Raw genomic sequence first — 24,894 nt, forward strand, 5'->3', positions numbered from 1 at the left:
CATGCCCTCTCGTACTCAGAGTTCATTTTAGATTTCCTCACACAGGAAGCTGTGCATGACAATGGTCCAAACACACCAAGAAGCCCAAGCTTGGCCCACCATGAAGCGATGACATAAAGAGGAAAGTATTGTTTTTTCCCAAAACTTCATGTGTCTAGGAGGGTATTACACAGGCAATTTTACCCAAATGCCATTATGAAACAAAAGAAAAACTAAAGAACATGGAAAGCTGGTACTCTTCAGGAATAATAATAACGAGGTAACACCCTTAAAGCCCCCAACTAAAGACCTTGCCTTTTTTTTCTTGTTAGGTTCCCCTCTGTGTTCCTGCAGGCATGAAACTGGAAGAAGAGATATGCTTTTGCAAATACCCTCACACCCAACAAACTCAAATTCCTTACCTGAATTCCCTAGAATGTCTCCTTTCTCAACCAACTTATTTTTATTTTGTTCTTTACTTGGTTCCATTGTATTCTGTACCAAAGCAATGTTTCCCAGCCTCCCTTTCAAGTCTCTAAATCTTGTTGCCTTTATTCAGTTTCTCTCACTGTATTGTACTGTTTTCATTGTTGTGGTCCATCTTACTCTTTCTAATTTCTTCTGTGGCTGTGAACATTATTAACATCCCTGCCCCGGCCCTGTGAATGTTATAAATCCTTCTGCCTACAGCATTTTTATTTTTCTGACTTTGTCTGGCATAGCTAAAGTAAATCCTATATTTACATAATAGATAACAGGTATATAATCTCTTGTGTGTATATCTGCCAAAGACATACAAAAGACATATGATAATTCATGGATTTATTTCAGATTGAGTTTGTAGTGTTTATCCAGAATGTGGATTAATTGTATAGATTCACAGACATTTTTTTCTTCCATTTTTGTTGAGATGTAATTGACATACAGCACTGTATAAGTTTAAGGTGTAGAGCATAATGATTTGAATTACGTGGATCATGAAATTATTACCACAATACGTTTAATGAACATCCATTATCTCATGTAGATAAAAAATTAAAGAAATAGGAAAAAAATTTTTCCTTGCATTGAGAACACTTGGGATTTACTCTCTTAACAACTTTCATATATTAACACACAGAAGTGTTAATTATGTTTATCATGTTGTACATTACATCCCTAGTGCTTACTTATCTTAACGGGAAGTTTGTGCATTTTGACTGCCTTCATCCCAATCCACCCCCCAACCAACCCCCATCTCTGGTAACCACAAATCTGATCTCTTTTTCTATGAGTTTGTTTATTTGTTTTTGAAGTATAACAATACTATGTTCCTGGTACACAAAGCAGTGATTCAATATTTCTATACATCTCAAAATTATCATCACAATTAAGTCTAGTTACCTACCATTTGTCTACTTACCAAGATATTACATAATTATTGATATATTCCCTATACTATATATACATTCATACCTGTGACTCATTTATTTTGTAACTGGAAGTTTGTACCTCTTAATTTCCCTCACCTATTTCTCTTCTATCTCACCTCTGGCAACCATCAGTTTGTTCTCTGTATATATGAATCTTTCTGTTTTGTTACATTTCTTCATTTGTTTTGTTTTTTTTAGATTCCACGTGTAAGTGAAATTACACCATATTTGTCTTTCTCTGACTTATTTCACTTAGCATAATATCCTCTAGGGTCCATCCATGTTGTTGCAAATGGCAATATTTCATTCTATTTCATGGCTGAGTAATATTCCATTTTATATAGATCAACTTATTCTTTATCCATTCATCTACTACTGGAGCTTAGGGTGCTTCCATATCTTGACTATTATGAACATAGGGGAGCATATATCTTTACAAATTAATGTTTTCCTTTTCTTTGGATAAGTACCTAGGAGTGGAATTGTTGGGTCATAAGATAATTCTATTTTTCATTTTTTGAGGAACCTTACATTGTTTTCCATAGTGGCTGCACCAATTTACATTCCCACCAATAGTATTGGGTTGTCCAAAAAGTTAGTTTGGTTAGTGAATACGTTGTTCAATAAAGTTCTTCGTGAAAATGAAAAATGTGTCCTTTTGTTTTACTTAGAACCAAATGAACTTTTTGGCCAACCCAATACATAACGGTTCCTTTTTCTCCATATCCTCATCGACACTTGTCATTTGTTGTCTTTTTGATAATATCTATTCTGATAGGTGTGAGGTGATATCTCATTGTGGTTTAGATTTGCATTTCCTTGATGATTAGTAATATTGAGCATTTTTTTTTCATGTGCCTGTTGGCCACCTATATGTCTTCTTTTGAAAATGTTCATATACTCTGCCAATTTTTTAATTAGGTTCTTTGGGTTTTTTTGATGTCAACTTGTATGAGTTCTCTGTATAATTGGGATATTAACCCCATGTCAGATATATCATTTACAAATATCTTTGACCATTCAGTAGGTGGCCTTTTTGTTTTCTTGATAGTTTCCTTCACTGTGCAAAAGTTTTTTAGTTTGATGTAGTCTCATTTCCATTTGTTTAATTTTGCTTTTGTTTCTTGCCTGAAGAGACATATCCAGAAAAATATTGCTAACTCCAGTATCGAAGAGATTACTGCCTATTTTTCTTCTAGAAGTTTTGTGGTTTCAGGTCTTATATTTAAGTCTTTCATCCATTTTGAATTTATTTTTATACGTAGTATAAGAAAGTAGTCCAGTTTGATTCTTTTCATGTAGTTGTCAAGTTTTCCCAGCACCATTTATTGAAGAGGCTGTCTTTCCCCACTGTATATTCTTGTCTCCTTTGTCATAGATTAATTAACCATATAAGTGTGGGTTCATTTATGGGCTCTCTATTTTGTTCCACTGATCTATGTGTCTGTTTTTGTGCCAGTACCATACTGTTTTGATGACTGTACCTCATTTGTATAGTTTGAAATCAGGGAGTGTGATATCTCCAGTTATGCTCTTTCTCAAGATTGAGAAAATTACAGCTAATTGGGGTCTTTTGTGTTTCCATACAAATTTTAGAATTATTTGTTCTAGTTCTGTGAAAAATGCCATTGGTATTTTGATAGGAATTGCACCGAATCTGTAAATTACCTTGGGTAGTATGGTCATTTTAACAATATTAATTCTTCCAATCCACGAACATGGTATATCTTTCCATCTGGTTGTGTTGTCTTTAATTTCTTTCATCAGTGCCTTATAGTTTTCTGAGTACAGGTCTTTTACCTCCTTAGTTAGATTTATTCCTAGGTACTGTATTCTTTTTGATGCATTTACAAATGGGATTATTTCTTTAATTTCTCTTTCTGATAGTTCATTGTTAATGTATAGAAATGCAACAGATTTCTGTACATTAATTTTGTATCCTGCGAATTGACCAAATTCACTGATGAGTTCTAGTAGATTTTTGGTGGTGTATTAAGAATTTTTAATGTATATTATCACGTCATCTTCAAACAGTAACAGTTTTACTTCTTCCTTTCCAATTTGGATGCCTTTTGTTTCTTTTTCTTGTCTGATTGGTGTGGCTAGGGCTTCCTATACTATGTTGAATAAAAGTGGTGAGAATGGGCATCCTTGTCTTGTTCCTGATCTCAGAGGAAATGCTTTCAGCTTTTCACCATTGAGTATGATGTTAGCTGTAGGCTTCTCGTATATGGCTTTTATTATGTTGAGGTGTGGTCCTTCTATACTCACTTCCTTGAGAGTTTTTATCATAAATAGATGTTGAAGTTTTTGAAAAGCTTTTTCTGCATCTATTGAGATGATCATATAATTTTTTATTCTTCAATTTGTTAGTGTGGTGTGCCACACTGATTGATTTGTGGATATTGTACACCCTTACATCTGTAGGATAAATCCCACTTGATTATTCTGTATGATCCTTGTAATGTGCTGTTGAATTCACTTTGCTAGTATTTTGTTGAGGATTTTTGCATCTATATTCATCAGTGATATTGGCCTGTAATTTTCTTTTTTGTGTGTGATACCTTTGTCTGGTTTTGGTATCTGGGTGATGTTGGCCTTGAAGAATGAGTACGGAAGCATTCTTTCCCTTGCAACGTTTTAGAATAGTTTGAGAAGGATAGGTGTTAACTCTTCTTTATGTGTTTAGTAGAATTCACCTGTGATGCTGTCTGAGCCTGGACTTTGTTGGGAGTTTTTAATTACCAATTCAATTTCTTTAATGGTAATTGGTCAGTTCATATTTTTTATTTCTTCCTGATTCAGTCTTGGGAGATTGTACATTTCTAGGAATGTGTCCATTTCTTCTAGGTTGTCCATTTTATTGTGTATAATTATTCATAGTAATCTCTTATTATCCTTTGTATTTCTGTGGTGTTGATTGTAACTTCTCCTTTTTCATTTCTGATTTTATTGATTTGGGCCCTCTCTATTTTTTTCTTGATGAGTCTGGCTAAAGGTTTGCCCATTTTTAAATTTTTTCAAAGAACCAGCTGTTAGTTTCATTGATCTTTTCTATTTTTTTAAGTCACTCTTTCATTTTTATTTCTGCTCTGATCTTTATGATTTCTTTCCTTATACTAACTTTGAGTTCTGTTTCTTCTTCTTTTTTTTTTTAGAAATTTAGTTGTAAGGTTAGGTTGTTTATTTGAGATTTTTCTTGTTTCCTGACATAGGTGTATATTGCTATATACATACCTCTTAGAGTCGCTTTTGCTGCATCCTACAGATTTTGAATCATTGCGTTTTTGTTTTCATTTGTCTTCAGGTGTTTCTCTTTTTTAAAATTTCTTCTTTGATTTCTTCAGCAACCCATTAGTTCTTTAGTAGCATATTATCTAGCCTCCATATGTTTGTGTTTTTTGCAGTTTTCTTCCTTGTAGTTGATTTCTATCCTCATAGTTCTGTGATTGGAAAAGATGTTAGATGTGATTGCAATCTTCTTAAATTTACTGAGACTTGTTTTCTGGCCTAGGATGTGATTTATCCTGGAGAATGCTCCATGTATTGTACACTTGAAAAGAATGTGCATTCTGCTGCTTTTGGATGTAATGTTCTATATACATCTATTAAGTCCATGTGGTTTAATGTGTCACTTAAGACCAATGTTTCCCTATTGATTTTCTGTCTGGATGATCTGTCCATTGATATAAGTGTGGTGTTAAAGTCCCCTACTATTATTGTGTTACTGTCAATTTCTCCCTTTTTGTCTATTAATATTTGCTTTATGTGTATAGGTGCTCCTACATGGGGTGCACGTATATTTACAATAGTTATATCTTCTTCTTGGATTGATCCCTTGATCGTTATGTAATGTCCTTATCTCTTGTTACAGTCTGTTTCAAAATCTATTTTGGCTGATATAAGTATTACTGCCTCAGCTTTCTTCTCATTTTCATTTGCATGGAATAACTTTTACATCCTCTCACTTTCAGTCTGTTCATGTCTTTAGATCTGAAGTGAGTTTCTGTAGGCATCATATATACGGGTCTTGTTTTTGGATCTATTCAGCCACTCCATATCTTTTGATTGGAGCATTTAGTCCATTTACATTATTGATAGGTATGCATGTATTGCCATTTTGTTAACTGTTTTCTGGTTGTTTTTATAGTTCGTTTTTGTTCTTTGCTTCTTTTACTCTTTTTCCTTGTGATTTGATGACTAGTGTTATTTTTGGATTCCTTTTTCTTTGATGTGTATGTTTCTATTTTTGATTCTGGTTTGTGGTTACCATGAAGTTTATATATATATATATATAGTTTATATGTGTTTATATATTTCAAGTTCCTGATCTCTTAAGTTTGAACGCATTTTACCAATCCTGCATTTGTATTCCCCCACCACCATGTTTACTGTTTTCAATGTCATATTTTACTTCTTTTTGTTTTGTGTATCCCTTAGCTAGTTATTGTGGATATAGATGATTTTATTACCTTTGTCTTTTAACATTCCTACTCACTTTATATGTGGTTGATCTACTACCTTTACTGAATATTTGCCTTTACCAAAGAGATTTTTCCTTATATAATTTTCATATTTCTATTTATAGTTTTTTCCACTTAGAGAAGTCCCTTTAACATTTCTTGTGAAGCCGGTTTCATAATGATGAACCCTTTTGGCTCTTGCGTCTCTGTAACCTCTTGATCTCTCCTTCAGATATGAATGATAGCCTTGCTGGTAGAATATTCTTGTTTGTAGGTTTTTCCCTTTCAACATTTTAAATATATTGTGCCACTCCCTTCTGGCCTGCAGGGTTTCTGCTGCAAAGTCAGCTGATAGCCTTATGGGAGTCCACTGTATATAACAAGTTGCTTTTCTCTTGCTGCTTTTAATATTTTCTCTTTATCTTAAATTTTTGCCATTTTAATTACAGTGTGTCTTGGTGTCATCCTCTTTGGGTTGATCTTGTTTGGGACTCCCTGTGCTTCCTGTGCTTGGATGTCTGTTTCTTTTCCCAGGTTAAGGAAGTTTTCAGCTGTTACATCTTCAAATATGTTCTCTGCCATCTTCTCTCTTCTCTTTCTGGGACCCCTAATGTTAGTGCTAATATTAGTACACTTGATGTTGTTCCAGAGGTCTTTTAAAGTGCCCTCATTGAAAAATTTTTTTTCTTTTTTCTATTCAGCTTGGGTGATTTCCACTGCTCTGCCTTCCAGCTTGCTGATCTGTTCCTCTGTATTATTAATCTACTTTTGATTACTTCTAGTATAATTTTTATTTCAGTTATTGTGTTCTTCATCTCTGTTTGGTTCTTTTTCATATTTTCTAACTTGTTGTTAGAAACTTCTGATTTCTCATCTGTTCTTCTCCCAAATTCTTTGAGCATCTCTATGATCATTACCTTGAATTCTTTATCAGGCAGATTGCTTATCTCCACTTCACTTAGTTCTTCTTCCATAGCTTTATCTTGTTCCTCTATCACTTTATTTTGCTTAATTCTCCATTTTTATTTTTATGTATTTGGTAGTCTGGCTACCTGATCTTGGAGAAGTGGCCTTATGTAGGAGATGTCCTATGGGGCTTAGCAGCACACTCCACTCTGGTCACCAGCATTATATGCTCTAGAGGCAACATCTATGTGGGCTGTGTGAGCCTTTCGTTGTGGTGGGCTGACTACTCTGGGCGTGCTGGTAGGCATGACTGACCCTCAGTCCAGTTAGTCAGCAGGCCTTGCTGAGTACAGAGGCTGCTGGTCACTGGTAAGCAGAGCCAGTTGCTGCCACAAGTGGCTATTCATGGCCTGCAAAGTCCCAGTCCTGGTGCAGGCCCACTGGCGTGTGAGGTCAGGTCATGAGGTGGCTGGCTGCAGAGCCCTTAGGGGTGTCCCAGGGCTATTGCTGGCCCACTAGTGAGTGAAGCCAGGTCCTGGGGTGGCTGGCTGCGGCCCAGGGGTACAAAGCAGGTGTGGGCTTGCTGGTGGGCAAGACCAGAGCCCAGGGTGTCCCAAGGTTGGTGCTCACAGGTCCTGGATCTGGTGTTGGCCCAGTGGTGGGTAGGGCCATGTCCTGGCAACTAATTGTGGGGCCCTGGGAGTCCAGGCTAGTGACTGCCCACTGGTGGATGGATCCAGGTCCCATGGAGGCTGGGGGTTCAGGGGGTCCTAAAGCAACTGCCCTACTGGTGGCTGGGGCTGTGTCCTTGTCTGGCTAGCTCTTTGGCATGGGGTATCCCAGGACTGGTGCCAACTGGCTGGTTGGTGGAACTGGGTCCCAGCACGAATAAGATAGTGGGAGGATTCCAAAATGTCATTTGCCAGTACTAGTGTCCTTGTGGTAGAATAAACTCCCCAAAATGGCTGCTGCCAGTGTTTATGTCCCCAGGGTAAGTCCTAGTTGCCTCCTGCCTCTGCAAGAAGCTCTCCAAAATCAGCAAGTGGATTTGACCCAAGCTCTTTGCAAATGCTTGCTCCTGCCCTTGATCTCAGAGCATGTGGAAATTTGTGTGCACCATTTAAGAGTGGAGTTTCTGTTTCCTACAGTCCTCTGGCTCTCCCAAAAGTAAACCCTGCTGGTCATCAAAGCCAAACACTCTGAGGGCTCATCTTCTCAGTGCAGGATCCCTCAAGTGGGGAGCCAAGTATGGGGCTCAGACCCCTAGCTCCTTTGGAAGAACCTCTACAATTGTAATTATCCTCCCACTTGTGGGTTGCCTACCTGGGGGTATGGGTCTGACTAATACCACATTTCTGCCCCTCCTACCCATCTCATTGTGGTTCCTTCTTTATATCTATAGTTGTAGAAGATCTTTTCTAGTCTTCAGGTCCTTCTCATCAATAGTTTCTCTGTAAATAGTTGTAATTTTGGTGTGCCTGTGGGAGGAGGTGAGCTCAGGGTCTCCCTACTCCACCATCTTGGCCACTCTTGATTCACTGACATTTAATTATACATCTAGCAATAATTTTTTTAAAGAATCACTAGAAAAAGAATTATATTAAATGATAAATATACAAAATCTCACATAATGGTGATAATTATGATTATGATAATTTATATTATCATTATCATCTTGAAATGATAATAAAGATGATGATGACAAATCTATGAACTAAATGTCATTATACTTATATACACACAAAAAAAACCTTATCTTCTTTAGGTGATTGTAAAAGAATAAGCCTATGATGATGGTTAGGCTGGAGTCATCTTACTAATATTATCTTTTTCACAACTCATACTTAGTTAATTTGAATTCACTATACTTCCAATGGATACATAAATAATAGGAAATAGGAAAAATACAACAAATGCCTTTAAACATTATCAAGTATCAGTATAATTCTCTATTGTCAACTTATAAAAAACTGTAATTCCCATTGTGCCCTACATCATAGATAATCTTGGTTTACATTTACTTATATAACTACTGCTGTCAGGAGGCTCTGTTATTTTAATTTATGGAGTGCCAACAGGATTTTAAGATATTGTCCACATATGTTGAGTCATGCACAGTAAAGACAGAACAAAAGAGATGAGACATAAAAACCCAGGAGTAGGTAGGAGTATTAAGTCCTTGTTCCCTCTTTTTGTTTGTTTATGCAACTTTTTCCTGGATGACAGAGGAAGAAAGCATCACTGTCCTTGATCAAAGAAGGAGGGGAGAAAAAGGAAGAAATTGTGGAGAAGGGGCCTCTGAAGCTGAAAGGCATTGCAGAGCTCGGAGTGACTAAGCGGAAGAAGAAAAAGAAGGACAAAGACTAGGTGAAACTCTTGGATGCAATGGAAACAAGCAAAAAGAATGAGGAGGAGAAGCGGTGCAGCCTGCACAAGTGGACACCGGCCCAGGCAGCCTTCGAGAAGATGCAGGAGAACGTGTTTGGTGCTCCTGGCCTAAGGACACCTCAAAGGTGATGGGACCAAGGCAGAGCCCCAAGCACAGACATATGTGGGTGTAGTCGAAAGGAAGGACTCAGGTTCCCGTGCTGGAGAGCCAGGATCTTTGAGGGCCTATGTGTACCCACCAGATGAGGATCAGATTGCATGTGCTGTTGGGAAAAAGTGTGTTGACATAGATGCTGACAGAATAAGAAAGGCAGAAAACAAAACCAAGTGTTGGGTTTGGGACTATCATATGAGAAATGCAGAATAAAACAAGAAAAAAGTCATAAAAAAAAAAAAAGAAAGAAATTCTGGCCAAAGTAAGGACATGTTAAAGAAATGGGAAAAATTGCCTTAATTCATCTATTATAACTCTAACTTCAGGAAGAATAAGAAAAGGATATTATTCTTGCGAGTCCCAGAAAAAAAAAAGTCTAAGAAATGAATTTGTGAATCAAACTTTTTAAGAAAATAAATTGAGTATGAAAAACTAAGATTGGCATTGACGCTTGATCGATTGAATTTTACTGTTGCTCTCTTTTTACAGCAAATTGTGTAAGTGACATTAAAATACTGAATAAATATCCACCAAAAAACTATTAGAACTAATAAATGAATTCAGTAAAGTTGCAGGATACAAAAATAATATACAGAAATCTGTTGCATTTCTATATACTAATAATGAACCATCACAAAGAGAAATGAAGAAAACAATCCCATTTACAATTGCAACCAAAAAAAAAATTCCTAGGAATTTAATTTAACCAAGAAGGTGAAAGACCTATACTCTGAAAACTAGAAGACTTTGAAGAAAGAAATTAAAGACAACACAAATAAACAGGGGGAAAAAAAAAAAGTGCTCATGGACTGGAAGAAACAATATCGTTAAAGTGTCCATACTCCTCAAAGCAATCTACAGATTCAATGCAATCCCTATCAAAATACCAATGGCATTTTCACAGAACTAAAACAAATAACTCTAAAATTTGTATGGGTCCACAAAGGACCCCAAATAGCCAAAACAATCTTAAGAAAGAAGATACCACATTCCCTGATTGTGAACTATAATACAAAGTTACAATAATCAAAACATTATGAAACTGGCACAAAAACAGACACATGGATCAATGAAACAGAATAGAGAGCTCAGAAATGAATCCACACTTATATGGTCAATTAATTTATGACAATGGAGGAAAGAATATCCAATGGGAAAAAGACAGTCTCTTCAATAAATGATGTTGGGAAAACTGGACAGCTACATTCAAAGAAATGAAACTGGACTCCTTTCTTACACCATATACAAAAATAAACTCAAAATGGATTAAAGACTGAAATGTGAGACCTGAAACCATAAAACTTCTAGAAGAAACTATAGGCAGTAATCTCTTTGACAGTGGTCTTAGCAACATATTTTTGGATATGCCTCTTCAGGCAAGGGAAACAAAAGCAAAATTAAGCACATGGGACTACACCAAACTAAAAAGTTTCACACAGGGAAGGAAACCAGCAACCAAAATGAAGGCAATCTACTGAACCGGAGAATATCTGCAAATGATATATCCAGTAAGGGGTTGATATCCAAAATATATAAAGGATTCACACAACTCAATATCAAAAAAAACAAAAAACCTGATTTTAAAATGGGCACAGGACCTGAATAGACATTTTTCCAAGGGAAATATATAGATGGCCAACAGACATATGAAAACGTGCTCAGTGTCACTAATCATCAGGGAAATGCAAATCAAAATCACAATGAGATACCACCTATCAGGATGGCTATTCTCAAAAAGACAAGAAACAACAAGTGTTAGTGAGGATGTGGAGAAAAGGGACCTCTCATGCACTGTTTGTAGGAATGTAAATTGATGCAGTCACTATGGAAAAGCGTATAAATATTCCTAAAAAAAAAATTAAAAATAGAACTACCATATGGTCCAGCAATTCCACTACTGGGTTTTCATCTAAAGAAAGAAAACACAATTTGAAAAGATATAGGTGACCCTATGTTCATTGAAGAACTATTTACAATAGCCAAGATATGGAAGCAACGTAAGTGTCCATTGATAGATGAATGGATAAAAACGTGGTATATATATACAATGGAATATTACTCGGTCATTAAAATGATAAAATCTTGCGCCCTTTGCAGCAATATGGATGGACCTAGAGGGTATTATGTGAAGCGAAATAAGTTAGACAGAGAAAGACAAATACTGTATAATTTCACTTATACGTGGAATCTAAAAAGCAAAACAGATGAACAATCAAAACAAAACTAAAACAGACTCACATATATAGAGAACAAACAGGTGGTTACCAGAGGGGCAGGGGGTTGAGGGACAGATGAAATAGGTGAAGGAGATTAAGAGGTACAAACTTCCAGCTATAAAATAAATAAGTCACAGGGATGAAATGCATAGTAGAGGGAATATAGTCAATAATATTGTAACAACTTTGGTGACAGACGGGAACTAGATTTATTATTATCATTTCATAATATTTAAAAATATTGAATCACTATGTAATATACCTGAAACTAATGTAATATGTATATTAATTATAATTCAATTAAAAATATAAAATAATTCATATTCACTTGCCATTAGTTCAGTCAAATAGCTCTGTTGGTAACTCCTATGATAAAGACAACTAATAATAAAATAATGATAGAATTGAGAAATACATACTGTGGCCCATGTATCATTTTTTCAATACTATAATAAGTGCTAGAGGTAGACTAAGATCCAGGATCCTGGAGCCAAACTGTATAGGTTCAAATACCGACTCTGTCACTTATTAGCTATGTGACCTTAGGCAATTTACCTAACCTCTCTGTGTCTCAATTTCCTCATTTTTTAATATGGATAATAATAGTATCTACCCCATAGGGTTTTTGTAAAGATTACATTAGTTAATAAATGTAAAAACTTAGGACAATGCCTTCCACATATTTGGCATTATTTAAGTATTTGCTGTTGTTCTTTGAAATTTATATTTGAAAAGAGATGTGATTGATCATGACATTCATTTCTGGTTTTAATAATACTTATAGGGACTTCCCTGGTGGTCCAGTGGTTAAGAATCCGCCTTCCAATGCAGGGGACGCAGGTTCAATCCCTGGTCGGGGAGCTAAGATCCCACATGCCACGGGGCAAGTAAGCCCATGCACCGCAACTACTGAGCCTGGTGCTCTGGAGTCCGCGCATGACAACAAAAAGATGCCGCAACTAAGACCCGACGCAACCCAGTAAATAAATAAATAAAAATAAAATAAATATTAAAAAAATAATACTTATAAAACTAGGAATAGAAAAAAGTGTTCTTAACTTGAAGTACTGGTTAAGAATGCTCTGGTGGAAAGTAACAGAAAACTCTGTGAATGGTGGTTTAAGCTATAATAACATTTTTGTATTTATTTTACAAGAATTTCAGAAGCAGACAGTCTCAGAACTGGGTCAGTGAGCTAAAAATATAACTCGGGACTCAGGCTCATTCCAGCCTTGTGTTTTGACCATGCTTAGCTGTCAGCTCTTCATTCTCATGCTGGTTGCTTATTATTAGGAGGGCTGCCACAGCTCTAGGCTTCAAGACTGGATGTAGGAAAAGGAGAACTGCCAACAAGCTCTGCACTCACACACGCACTGATACCTAACCCTTAAGAGGATTCAAATGATCTCTCTCTTAAGATGCCAGCAGACTTCCCCTTAACAGAGGAAGTAAGTAACTGGCTCTCCAGCATCCATAGTTAGAGGTTACAGAATGGCTTTGAGGGTAGCCCACTAGCACTTTCTGTTACTCTGATGAAGACAACCTATCAGAAACCAACAACAAATGTCACACATAAGATGTGACTCTTGAAGAATTCTGATTAAAGCTCAGAACAAGAAAAGTCTGCTTATTCACACCTATTATTCAATGTTTGTATGGATGCCCTAGCCAGTGGTCATAAACCAAGAAAATCAAAGACAATCAATTGAAAATTTTAGATTTAAAGTGAAATAAAGGGACTTCCTTGGAAGTCCAGTGGTTAAGAATCCACCTTCCAATGCAGGGAACGCCGGTTCGCTCCCTGGTCAGGGAACTAAGATCCCACGTGCCGTGGGGCAACTAAGCCCACGCACCACAACTGCTGAGCTGGCGTGCTCTAGAGCCCACATGCCACAACTAGAGAGAAGCCTGCGTGCCACAATGAAGAGACCGTGTGCTGCAACTAAGACCAGATGCAGCCAAATAAACTAAATACATTAAAAAAATGAAATAAAATTAAAATTCAGTTCCTCAGTTTCACTAACAACATTTCAAGTGACCAATGGCCTCATGTCACTAGTGGCTACCATACTGGACAACACAGAGAACATTTCCATCATCTCCGAAAGTTTGATTTGACATTGCTGCAGTTTAGAGGGAAAGTCATCAGTACCCACAAACCTTTAAAATGTGAACGTTAGTTGAATGCACAATTGCTCTACTGACAATAATTTGTCCTGCCGAAGTACACAGTTGCACAAAACAGTGTGTGTAAAATTGTAATATTATTAGCAGTACTGCCACACTGGAAGTGATATGTGTCCATCAGCAGAGGAGGGATTTAATAAATTATACTACATTCAGACTATAACATATTATGCAGATATATGAAAAAATGATACAGATCTATATATACTCACAAGGAAGGATGCTTGCCATATATTGCTGAGTGAATCAAGCACATTACACCCATACACTGCGATCCCATTTTGATTTCAAATATATTGTACGTAAATTTGTATAAAATTGTATACATATAATTGCACATGTTTCAGGACCAGGACTAAGGGGAAGTGAGTGAGATGCCTAGGGCACAAAATTCTCAGTATCTCTGTGCATTTTAGACCCTAGATGCCTCACTTACCATACCCTGGTCCTGGCCCTGATATGTTTGCATGTATATAGAAAAACCTTTGAGAATAATCACACATGAATAAAGAAGTAGTTTCATTTTAACATTTTTCACTTCTATATTATTTGATTTTTTAAGGAAGGATGTGATCTGAAGCAAGTTGTTTACTAAAGCCTATACCTAAGGGAACAGTAGAGACCAAAACATCAGTGAAAGACCTGCTCTAGTCTGGGGCCTGTTACAGACTAGCAACATGTTAATATTTGAGCTGGTTTTCATGTTGAGTTCCACAAATTTCTGAAGATTTTCATTTGACCCTTTGAACAGAGGAAATACTACCAGCATTTTTATTATATAAACAATCATGTTTGCTTCTGTTTGTATTTTTTCACGTTATATTCTCAATGCTTATTAGTAATAGCTCTTCCATGCCACAGTTTCTGTATAATTACCATGTAATCAGCCGAGCAAAATTTTAATGACTTTTTAACAACACAGAATGTGGTCAATCATTTGCCGAATTATTACAGTAGCTCAAGTCGCTGGTCTATGTATCAATACCCAAAATGCTGCTAATCATGGAGTTTCCAACATGAATTGAGAGGCTTCAGTCTTTTTCATTCAATGTCTATTTATATTTTCTTCTGATCACTGTTCATGCCTTTGTTGTGTTTTTTCAATTTTTGAGCTTTCAATGATTATTTTAAATGAGACTTGATAACATTATTTTTTCAGGAGAGCATACTTGCTGTAACCTGTTACCTTTCATGATTAAAGCTAACAATGGGCTTAGCTTTGTTTTAGTATGTATATTTTTCACAGAAGATAAAGTGTAGGAAGTGTGCCCTGTGTTTATACTGACAGTGAATTGACACAATCCTCTCAATATTTATATATTATCTCCATATGGTGTGAAATATTTCCATTGTGTTTTGCTGTTTTTCAAAGATGGGATGAATAGTTCCTTTTCTGTTTTGAAACCTTTAAAATCTGCCTATAAAAAGTCCAACCCATAATTCCACAAACATTCAGATTCACAATTATAAGTTAGTAAATGACTAAAATAAATAACAAAACATATTTCAAAGTACCAATCACCTGGGTTTTATTTTTCCCAAGTGTAATTTTTAAAGACAAATGCAGTGCCCTCAAATCCTCTGCTGTGATGCCAGCATTTCACGACAGTCAGTTTATGGAACAGTTAAAGCTATCTATGTCAGCCAGCTGTTTGGGCTCCATGATGTCCATTTTTCCTCATGACTACATCAACTTTGTAATGGGAAAATACTGACAGATACTTAGAAATTAAAGTTAATTTATAATTAACTATAATTTTAACCAAAGTTCCACTTCAACAGGGTTAGTGTTTATTATTTCTTTAAAGAGTAAACAAACTAGATTAATATCTTAATATTATATAAACAGACTCATGTATTTGGATGCATATCTGTTTGTAAATTTTAGCTACATTTCCTAGTTGAAGGAAGAGCAAAGACACTTTTAAGGAAAAAGAATTAACTGTTTTTTAAATTAGTAATCATGGGGCTTCCCTGGTGGCACAGCGGTTAAGAATCTGCCTGCCAATGCAGGGGACATGGATTCAATCCCTGGTCCAGGAAGATCCCACATGTCACGGAGCAACTAAGCCTGTGCACCACAACTACTGAGCTTGCTCTCTAGAGCCCACAAGCCACAACTACTGAAGCCCGCGTGCCTAGAGCCTGTGCTCTGCAACAAGAGAAGCCACCACAATGAGAAGCCCGCGCACAGCAACGAAGACCCAATGCAGCCAAAAAATAAATAAAAATTTTTTTAAAAAATTAGTAATCACATTCTATTTCACTCCGGAGGTTCTTTTAGGCTAGATTAAACTGCATGAAAAACAGTATTGATTTGGTTCCTAATATTCACAGTTGCCCTTGAGCAATTGAAATCTTTTAAGAACCTTCAGCAGTCCAATATTCACTTCCATTTTTATAATCACATGGGAGCATCTGTCAACAACCTTTACCGAACATTTTAGATGTTTCCTTCTGGACCTCAGTTTACATACTTATACATTTAAAATTAGAAAGTTGAAAGGAGTAATCTCTATAGTCCTAACATTCTATTATCCTATCTAAATTTTGAAATGGTCTAATAAAAATATATTCTTGCTTTGTGTGCTATTTGACGTGCATACATTTTTTTCTTTTAAAATTTCTGCCTAATTATCACGTTTCTCTGACACTTCTAAAATAGCTACTTATTGCTACCACTATCTGAATTACGTGTATTAATAAGATAACTTATTTGTAAGGGACGGAACATACTATCATGTTAGCTGAAGCAGAAGCAAAAATGATGACGCACATATCTGGGAGATTCAAGGGCTTTGGGTAGAACAGAATCCAAGTGTTCAAACATCCTCAGGTATTTGCTTCTCTCCATGTCTAAGCTCTTCTTCGTTTTTGGTTTATTTCCAGGCATATATTTTATGTGTAACATTAAAAATAATTACCATTAGCTTCATTCATCTTTACATCCCATGAATTCAGCAACCCCATTGTTGCAACAGTGCATATCTTTCCTGGCAGCTCCAGAAGCCCTGAGATGAACTCTAATTGGCCTGACTTGGGTCAGGTAGCCAAATCTGAAGCAATCCCAGTGGCCAAGAGGATTTGAATTCTCATTGGCCAGGCCTGGAACATGTACCCCACCCCTGATGTCAAGTATATAGTCACCTGATTGGAACCATGTGGACTCAGCATGGAGGGGTGATCCCCAAAAGGACAGACGTGTTATATTTAAGAAGAAGGAACACTGAGCAAGCAAAACACCAGGTGTCCACTGTGCTAACTCCTGATAGCATTCCATCAACCTGAGTCCCTAAACAACACACTCTAGTATTCAATCTATTTGTGTTAATGCAGCTGAGTCCAGAATGTTTACTTTACGGCATTGACTTGATATTTTCCATAGTATGGTACATTACACGCAGTGATGAAACATTAAGAAAACAAGTATGGAATTTAATATAACAAATAGATCAGTAAACATTATTCTCTTGTTCACTTTCCAAGTTCTAAGATTTGAGTCCCAGTAAATTTCCTACTCATTCTCAGCTTGCGTTATTACTAAGCTTTTCAAAGGATAAACACTGTTTAGTATACTCGCTACCATATTCTCTTCAAGGATCTTCTTTATGGAATCTACGTATAGCATCTACCTACCTACAATAAAATCCTTATATTATTATTAACTAAAGAGGCTTGTATAAGGCCCAAGACTCGGCAGCTAGAGTCTAATGTGCTTAGCACTTCTTTAAAAATTGACTTGGGGCAACTGGACCTTCTGAGTAAGTTTCTTTTTAAAATATTTGAAATTGTCGGTAACAAAAACAAATTTAGCACCCTGATTCAAAGTCATACTTGTACTTTCCCTAGGCATTTTAATTGTATATAATTGATCATCTTCATGATTTATCCAAAATATTTTTACTATAAGGTAATAAGTTCTTTAGAGAACTCTTCACCTAAGTGGGTCTCCTCAGACAAGATCTACTGCATTTGTGAACAGTATCATTTCAGATGCAAATGAGAATAGATTGGAGTCTAATGTGACTCACAGAGCCAGATATTCTGAGCCTCCAAATAATTTTATGTTGATTAAGCAACACTGGATACCTTTATGCCATTAGGGGACTAATTTACCATGCTTGTCAGCATAAACAACAATTAACATTTTTTTTCCCCTCTTTCTTTCTTTTTTTAAAGAGCATGACATTTATTTCTCCTGGCAGTTAACCAGGTTCTGAGTGGGTGAATTTTTGCTTCTTAGGGTAAATTATGCAAAGGCATTCAATAAGTCAATGGTTCTAATTTGAAAAATTTGTAGTGCTGGATAAAAGCCAGCCACCTCCTTTTCATGGAACTGTAATACTTTTAGGGAAGCAATGGTAACAGCCATCATTTGCTTTTAAATATGTATCTTTTTAATATTTGGTTATAAAGATTGCAGGGAGACCTGATCCACTGATTATGGAGAAGGCTCTTGGGGCCTTCCAATGGGGGACATCATAGCAGAAGTGTCTAGCTCCATTGCATGAGGGAAAATCTAATGGCAATAGCCAGAAAGCAACCATGATCCCTTCTCCGGGGGAATAAGAGGAAATTGTTGCTGAGAGAGACTAAAGTACCGATGGACTCACTCTTCAAGCAAAACTACAGGTCGTGGGCAGCGGGGCATGCTTCGATTTTCCAGAGTATCCCTAGTTTTCTCCTTCGGTGGGATCTTCTTAGATGCCACATATCCTGGGTGTGGCATCCATGGTCAGGGTGACTGATCCAGGTAGTGGGAAGTAAGAAAGGGCAGAAATGTTCCATTTTGCAGACTGGCTAGACAGGATCTGATTCCAGTGGGCAGCAGCTCAGAGTGTGACCTGGGAATCCATCCACAGTGAAAGGATGAAAGAGTAAATAGAATGCTTTTGAGATGGACTTCTGGGCCAGACGGACCTAAGCTCCAAGGTTGGCTTTACAACTCACCAACCTAGCCGAGTGACTAGGGAAGTTGTCTTGCGTTTCCACGCCCCTCTTTCCTCATCTAGAAAGTGAAGATAATAATAGTATCGTCTTGTAGCAGTATTGTATGTTCCTGGCATATAATTCAGTATTCAGTCTAGAGTAGGGATAGAACAGTAGCCCAGTGGACTGACAGTGATGTTGGGGAAGCTGACTGACAGGGAAGGGGAGGAGTAGAAGAAGGAAATGGAGTGTCCCTTTATTGCAGTCAGTCACACTGTCACAGCAGTCAGGGAACGGGCATCTGTCCACACCCACACTGGGCAGCCTGTTAGCCATCTTCCTAAAAATGGAACGTGTGGTTGCAGTACCAGAACCACACGTACCACCGAACCAACTTCAAGAGTCCTACGGCAAAGTTTAATCATGGTTAACAAATAAAATAAGTAAGCTTTCTTGTTTGAAAATAATTTCCTTAATCATCTGGTCTGTCTCCCTTTCACTAGGCAGAGTTCAATTTAAACATCCCAAAATATATAACGACTTTAATTTCAAGTATTTGTAGAGAAATAATCTTAATGAATTAAAATTAATAATTTTCTATGAATAAACTCTATTAATAAACTATTTCAGCAGCTCACAATCTTTACCTCAAAAAGATTAAAAAATCTGATTGGCTATATAGTGACCATTTCCAGTGTGTGATGACATTCTGTCTCTAATGATCGGTTCTTAGTCATTCTGAAGGGTTTACTTCCAGATCGGTATATCAAATCCTTAATGGAAAAAAAAAAATCTAATATTATGAGAAGTTAAAGAGTTCCACATAAAATATCATATTTAGAGCATTCAGATTTGAAACTGTGGATGTGAATTTAAGTTCCAACTTCCCACTACAGTTCAGATTTACTCTCATAAAAGACAGTCTCCAGTACTCCCCTCCATCACATCTCTTGCTTTCATTGTCCTCAGCCCAGCTGCACATTAGACTCACCCAGAGAGCATGTTAAAAATTTCTGAGGCTTGGGTCCCACCCCCAGAAATTCTGGGGTGTGACTTGCCATCAGTTTGCTCCTTAAAATTCTCGATTCTAGTACCATTGAGAGCCACTGCTTTCTGTGGAATTATATATGCAAAGGCAGGAAGTACTCTTTTCTTTCTTTTGTCCTTAAGTTTCACAACTTAGTCATTTTTTTAAAAGATTATGGTATGAACATTATCTCTTTAATTAAGAGTACTTAGATGATTGCATAATGAGTCCGTCTTTTCGTTTGAGTGATTTAGAGAGGAATGATAAAGTGTCTCCTACAGTTACTATGAAACAGTCTCATAAATTGTATTTTTAAATTATTGAAACTATGTTCACCAGCTAATGAACTTTTTTTTGCTATAAACTAAGCAGATAACAATTTCTATAAAAGTAATTAATGAGCCTTTTCACCTTCCATAGAGATATGTCTTCTCTATTTCTAACAAGGTTACCACCAGTCTCCCAGGCATCTATGCCTTGAACCTTGCGTCTCTACTGCGGTGCCTTGTAGAGGGCAAAAAAGGAGCTCCGTTTATTTTCAGTTTATAAATAAAATGTCCCATTTGGTGGTGGAGGTTTGGGTAATTGATGCCTCTTTCTGCTTCACAATGACCTTCACCTGTGATCCTATTGGTGCAACTCTGTCCCTGCTGTCTCTGGGGCTGTCTGGGTTCCTGCCTCTCCATGCTGTTCCCTGGCCCTTCATTTAATAAATATTCCTGAGGCACTTAATATGTGCCAGGCACTATTTAAATCTGTGGGCCTGTGGCAGTAAGCAAGGCAGGCCAGAAGAGCCAGTTCTCTTGTGGAGATTACATTCCAGAAGGAGAGACAGAGAATAGAGAACAGGTAAATAAATAAGAAAATGTACTCTGTGCAGTACAGAGAATATTGCAATCTCATGTTCCATGGAACACACTTTGGGAAATTCTGGTCTATTATGTGCATCTAAGAAAAGTTTCCCCCTCCCTGGTTATCACAAACTCTAAAATGACTGAGTTATTTTCTCCCAAGAAAACTTTCATTTCCCCTTACCGACAAACTCCTATAGAATTAGGTCTAGTTTAACAGTTTCCAGAATTTCATCTGTTGAAAGCTCGCTCTGAGTATTTCATCTTGAAGGTCAGTAGAGGAATGTTGAGAAGCATATGGCCATAACATTTCAAATGAATTTACTCTTGCTTCGGAACTCCTAATATATTGATTTTTTTCCTCTTGTTTCTTTGTCCTTTTCTGTTGGCTTTGACTCTAAATTTGCTTCATATTTTATTTCTTACAGTGATCGAAGATGAGATTGTCCAGCTCCTTCCATTAACCTGGTTATTCTTTCTCTTAACTCAGCTCCTGAATTTAGTTTTTCCCCAGGGCTGTTTACTCTACTCTTCTCAAGTTTTGTTGACAGACCTGGTGACTCCCCAGTATCAGGACTAAGCAAAAACATATTCCAGTTTCAACTCTGTTGGCACAGTAATTATTTAACAAACATTTACTGACCATCTGCTGTGTTCTAAGATCCATATGATACACAAGGGTTACGAAGATGAACAAGATATGGCCCCTCTTCTAAAGTTAAGAGTTCTGTGGAAGAGTCAGGTACTTAAGCCAACACAGGATAAGGTCTGTGGTCAGTGGGCTAAACAGAAACTATTAGAGTGGAGAATCATAACACATAAAAAACTGAAGTGTATATTTTTAACTTAGACCTTTAAATATACATTCACTCATCCAACTTAAACACAGAGGGTCAAGTCCTTTGGGTCGATTGCTGATTGGAATTTTGCATTGTCTTTTTTGTGGAGCCATAACACATCATCTATCATTTCTATTTTCAGTTTATTTAAAATAGAGTAAAAATGTAACAACACTGTAGAAGTATTGGAGTCCTAAAATCATGTAGACTTTTGTGATTCTTTTCCCAGTCTTTTACAGTTGTCTTGTTCAAAATCTATCCTGACAGCACTTGTTTTAACACCTTATTTTTATAGTCTTTCGAAAGCATTCAAATAAGTTTACAAGAAATAATAACTCTTTCACTCCACACTTAAAATCTCATCAGTTTAGTATTTAATTAAATTACATGTTTTAAAATATCAAGTATAATGGACATAATCAGGTTTGAATACACACACAACTGAGTCTTGTTAAGCACACACCCCACTTGGAGAGAGGCAAAGGCATGAGTACAAGAAAGGGAGACCCCCAGCTGGGAGCATCCAGTGCGCCTTCAGTATCAAGTAGTATATTTTCCAGACAGCAGCGAATTCTCTGGTTAATCTGGTAAATTGCTTAAGAGGTTTACTCATATTATATGACTGCAATACAATATAAATGGTTTAATAAAAGCTACGCAAAATGTTATGTTTTATCTTAAAAGGGCCCTTCCCTGTTACCCAGCATAAATGTTAATTTGGAACTTTTTCTTTTTAAGGGGTGTCTTTGATCATTTTAACTTACCTTTGGAATAAGCAACAGAATTGCACACTTCAAAATTTCTAAAGTAAAAAAAAAAAAAAAAATGTTAAAAGTATCTCTGCTATCCCTGTTCCCCAGCCACCAGCCCTCTTTCCCAGAGGCAGCTAATGTTACCAGTTCCTCCTGTGTCCCTATAGAGGTTTTTAAAATAAGTATTAAAATGCATCCAACACATAATCATATACATTTTCTTTTCCTTTTTATAAAAATACAAAATGTTAGCATACTGGTTCTGCCACTTCAAGGATGTTTTGACATTTTCCTTCACTCTCTGGGAGTCAGAATTTTCATCAAGCAAGTCAAGAACTTGTCAGATGCTCTGTATTTGGCTGACTAAGGCTTCCAGCATATGGCCAGATTATATCCCCATTACTACTATATCTTGATTGTCTGCCAGTTTTGTAAAATATATCAAGAACACATCATCTGTTTCCTCAGTAAAGTCAGTTCAACATCACTTCTGCCTCTTTCATCCACCTGTAAGGTATATATTTTGTGGATATCCTTAAAGGTGTATTTTCTTGACATATCATACTATTATACATTCCCTTCTATCAGATTTTTAGTAATTATTTATTTGGTGCATGAGATAAACTGTTTCATAAAAATATTTCCAACAAGTCTTAGTACTTCCCATATGTGTATACATTTTGCAACATGCATTTGTTTTATTTACAATCCATGTGCTTTACATGTGTTTTGGTATTTGAATTTCTAAGTAATATTTTCAGTCTTTTTAAATTATTTTCTCATGTGAATCACTGAGAAGCTCCCTCAGTCTTGTTTTTCTTTCCATTCCTATCTTTTCTCCTCCAAAGAAATCAGCATCATGGCTTTATCTGGGAATTTATTTTGCTTTCTCTACATTTTCAATGTAGAACCTTCTTGAACAGGTCAGCTAACCTCTGGGAAAACATGTTTGTTCTTCCCCATTTTGCAATATGCATCTCACTCTAGCCAAGAGCCTATCTTTGCAGGATATTAAGTCATGATACAGGTATCTAAGCCCATTTCATCAATACTAACTGCATTGCCAGTAGTTCCCTTCCCAGAGATTCCTTTATCTTTCACATGTCCTACTCCAATGAAAAAGAAACAATGGAAACATGACTTACACTTCACTAGTTTCCTGCCTAAAAATTCAGTCCCTAAAGATGTTTCCCTCTTCTTTTGCTAGTGTCTTTTTTCTGTTCAAGAATGAACAACTTGCCAGATTTGTTAATTAATTCATTAATTTACCCAACAAATATTTGTTTAGTAGCCAGGGGCTGAGTTGTTAAAATTTAACTTATTAAAGTTTATAGTAATTTATTACTGTATGTCCATAGTATCTATAATTTTAATTGGTAAGTATTACATAAAAGTATGTTACAAAATATGTGGGAGTATACGGATGGCCCAACAGGCACATGAAAAGATGCTCAACATCACTAATTATTAGAAAAATGCAAATCAAAACTACAACAAAGTACCACTTCACACCGGTCAGAATGGCCATCATGAAGAAGTCTACAAATAATAAATACTGGAGAGGGTGTGGAGAAAACGGAACGCTCCTACACTGCTGTTAGGAATGTAAATTCGTGCAGCCACTATGGAGACCAGTATGGAGGCTCCTTAAAAAACTACAAATAGAGTTACCATATGACTCAGCAATCCCACTCCTGGGCATATATCTGGAGAAAACTATAATTTGAAAAGATACATGCACCCCACTGTTCATAGCAGCACTATTTACAATAGCCAAGACGTGGAAGCAACCTAAATGCCCATCAACAGATGAATGGATAAAGAAGACGTGAGATAGATATATATATATATATATAAAAATACACACACACACTGGAATATTACTCAACCTTAAAAAAGAATGAAATAATGCCATTTGCAGCAACATGGATGGACCTAGAGATTATCATAGTAAATGAAGACAGAGAAAGACAAATACCATATATCACTTATATGTGGAATCTAAAAAATGATACAAATGAACTTATTTACAGAACAGAAATAGACTCACAGATATAGAAAACAGACTTATGGTTACCAAAGGGGAAGGGGGGAGGGATAATTGGGAATTTGGGATTAACATATACACATTACTATATGTAAAACAGATAACCAACAAGGACTTAACTGTATAGCACAGGGAACTATATTAAATACCTTGTAATAACCTATAATAGAAAAGAATCTGAAAAATAGTAATATATATATATATATGTGAACTGAATCACTTTGCTGTACACCTGAAACATTGTAAATCAACAATGTTCCTTGCTGTTCCCATATCTTTTTTTTCCTTTTGTTCAGTTCCGACTCTACAGAATTGCCAGGGGTATGACAGAAAGCTAAGCTTTTAGATTCCTTCCACTTCTCCTCCATTTTCAAGGGCAAACCAGACCTGTTGAATGTTTTGGTCTCACACAATTTCTACCCCCATACTCATTTACAGAATGGAAATTAGAAAAGACATTCTAACACAAGTTACATGAGGGTAGCATTGCTTTTAGTTTAAAATTGTATCTCCAGTACGTAGGTCAGCACCTGGCCCATTGCCGCTGGTCAGATATTTGTTAAATTAAATAAATGCATTCTGTTATCTATCCTCAACTCCATTTAACTGTCACAGACTTTGACTATCACAAGAAGTACTTTCCCATATCTCCTTTGCAAATCTACTGAAAGATCTTCAATCAATGTAGCAACAGCTATTAGAGGAGCAATTCTTCCTCTAGTCTAATCTATCAAGAGGCCACTG

General features: G+C 36.5%; 1 protein-coding gene across 1 annotated transcript in view; it reads right to left on the reverse strand.

Moving 5' to 3' along the window:
* LMNTD1 (lamin tail domain containing 1) overlaps positions 1-24,894 on the reverse strand; it is a 442,143-nt gene that overhangs the window by 343,311 nt on the left and 73,938 nt on the right. Inside the window, exon 4 of the transcript XR_009521169.1 lies at positions 22,116-22,153. The gene's annotated coding sequence lies outside the window, so the exon portion shown is untranslated. The remainder of the gene's footprint in view (positions 1-22,115; positions 22,154-24,894) is intronic.

Source organism: Delphinus delphis, chromosome 11 (genome assembly GCF_949987515.2).
Source record: "Delphinus delphis chromosome 11, mDelDel1.2, whole genome shotgun sequence".
Classification (NCBI taxonomy): Eukaryota; Metazoa; Chordata; class Mammalia; order Artiodactyla; family Delphinidae; genus Delphinus; species Delphinus delphis.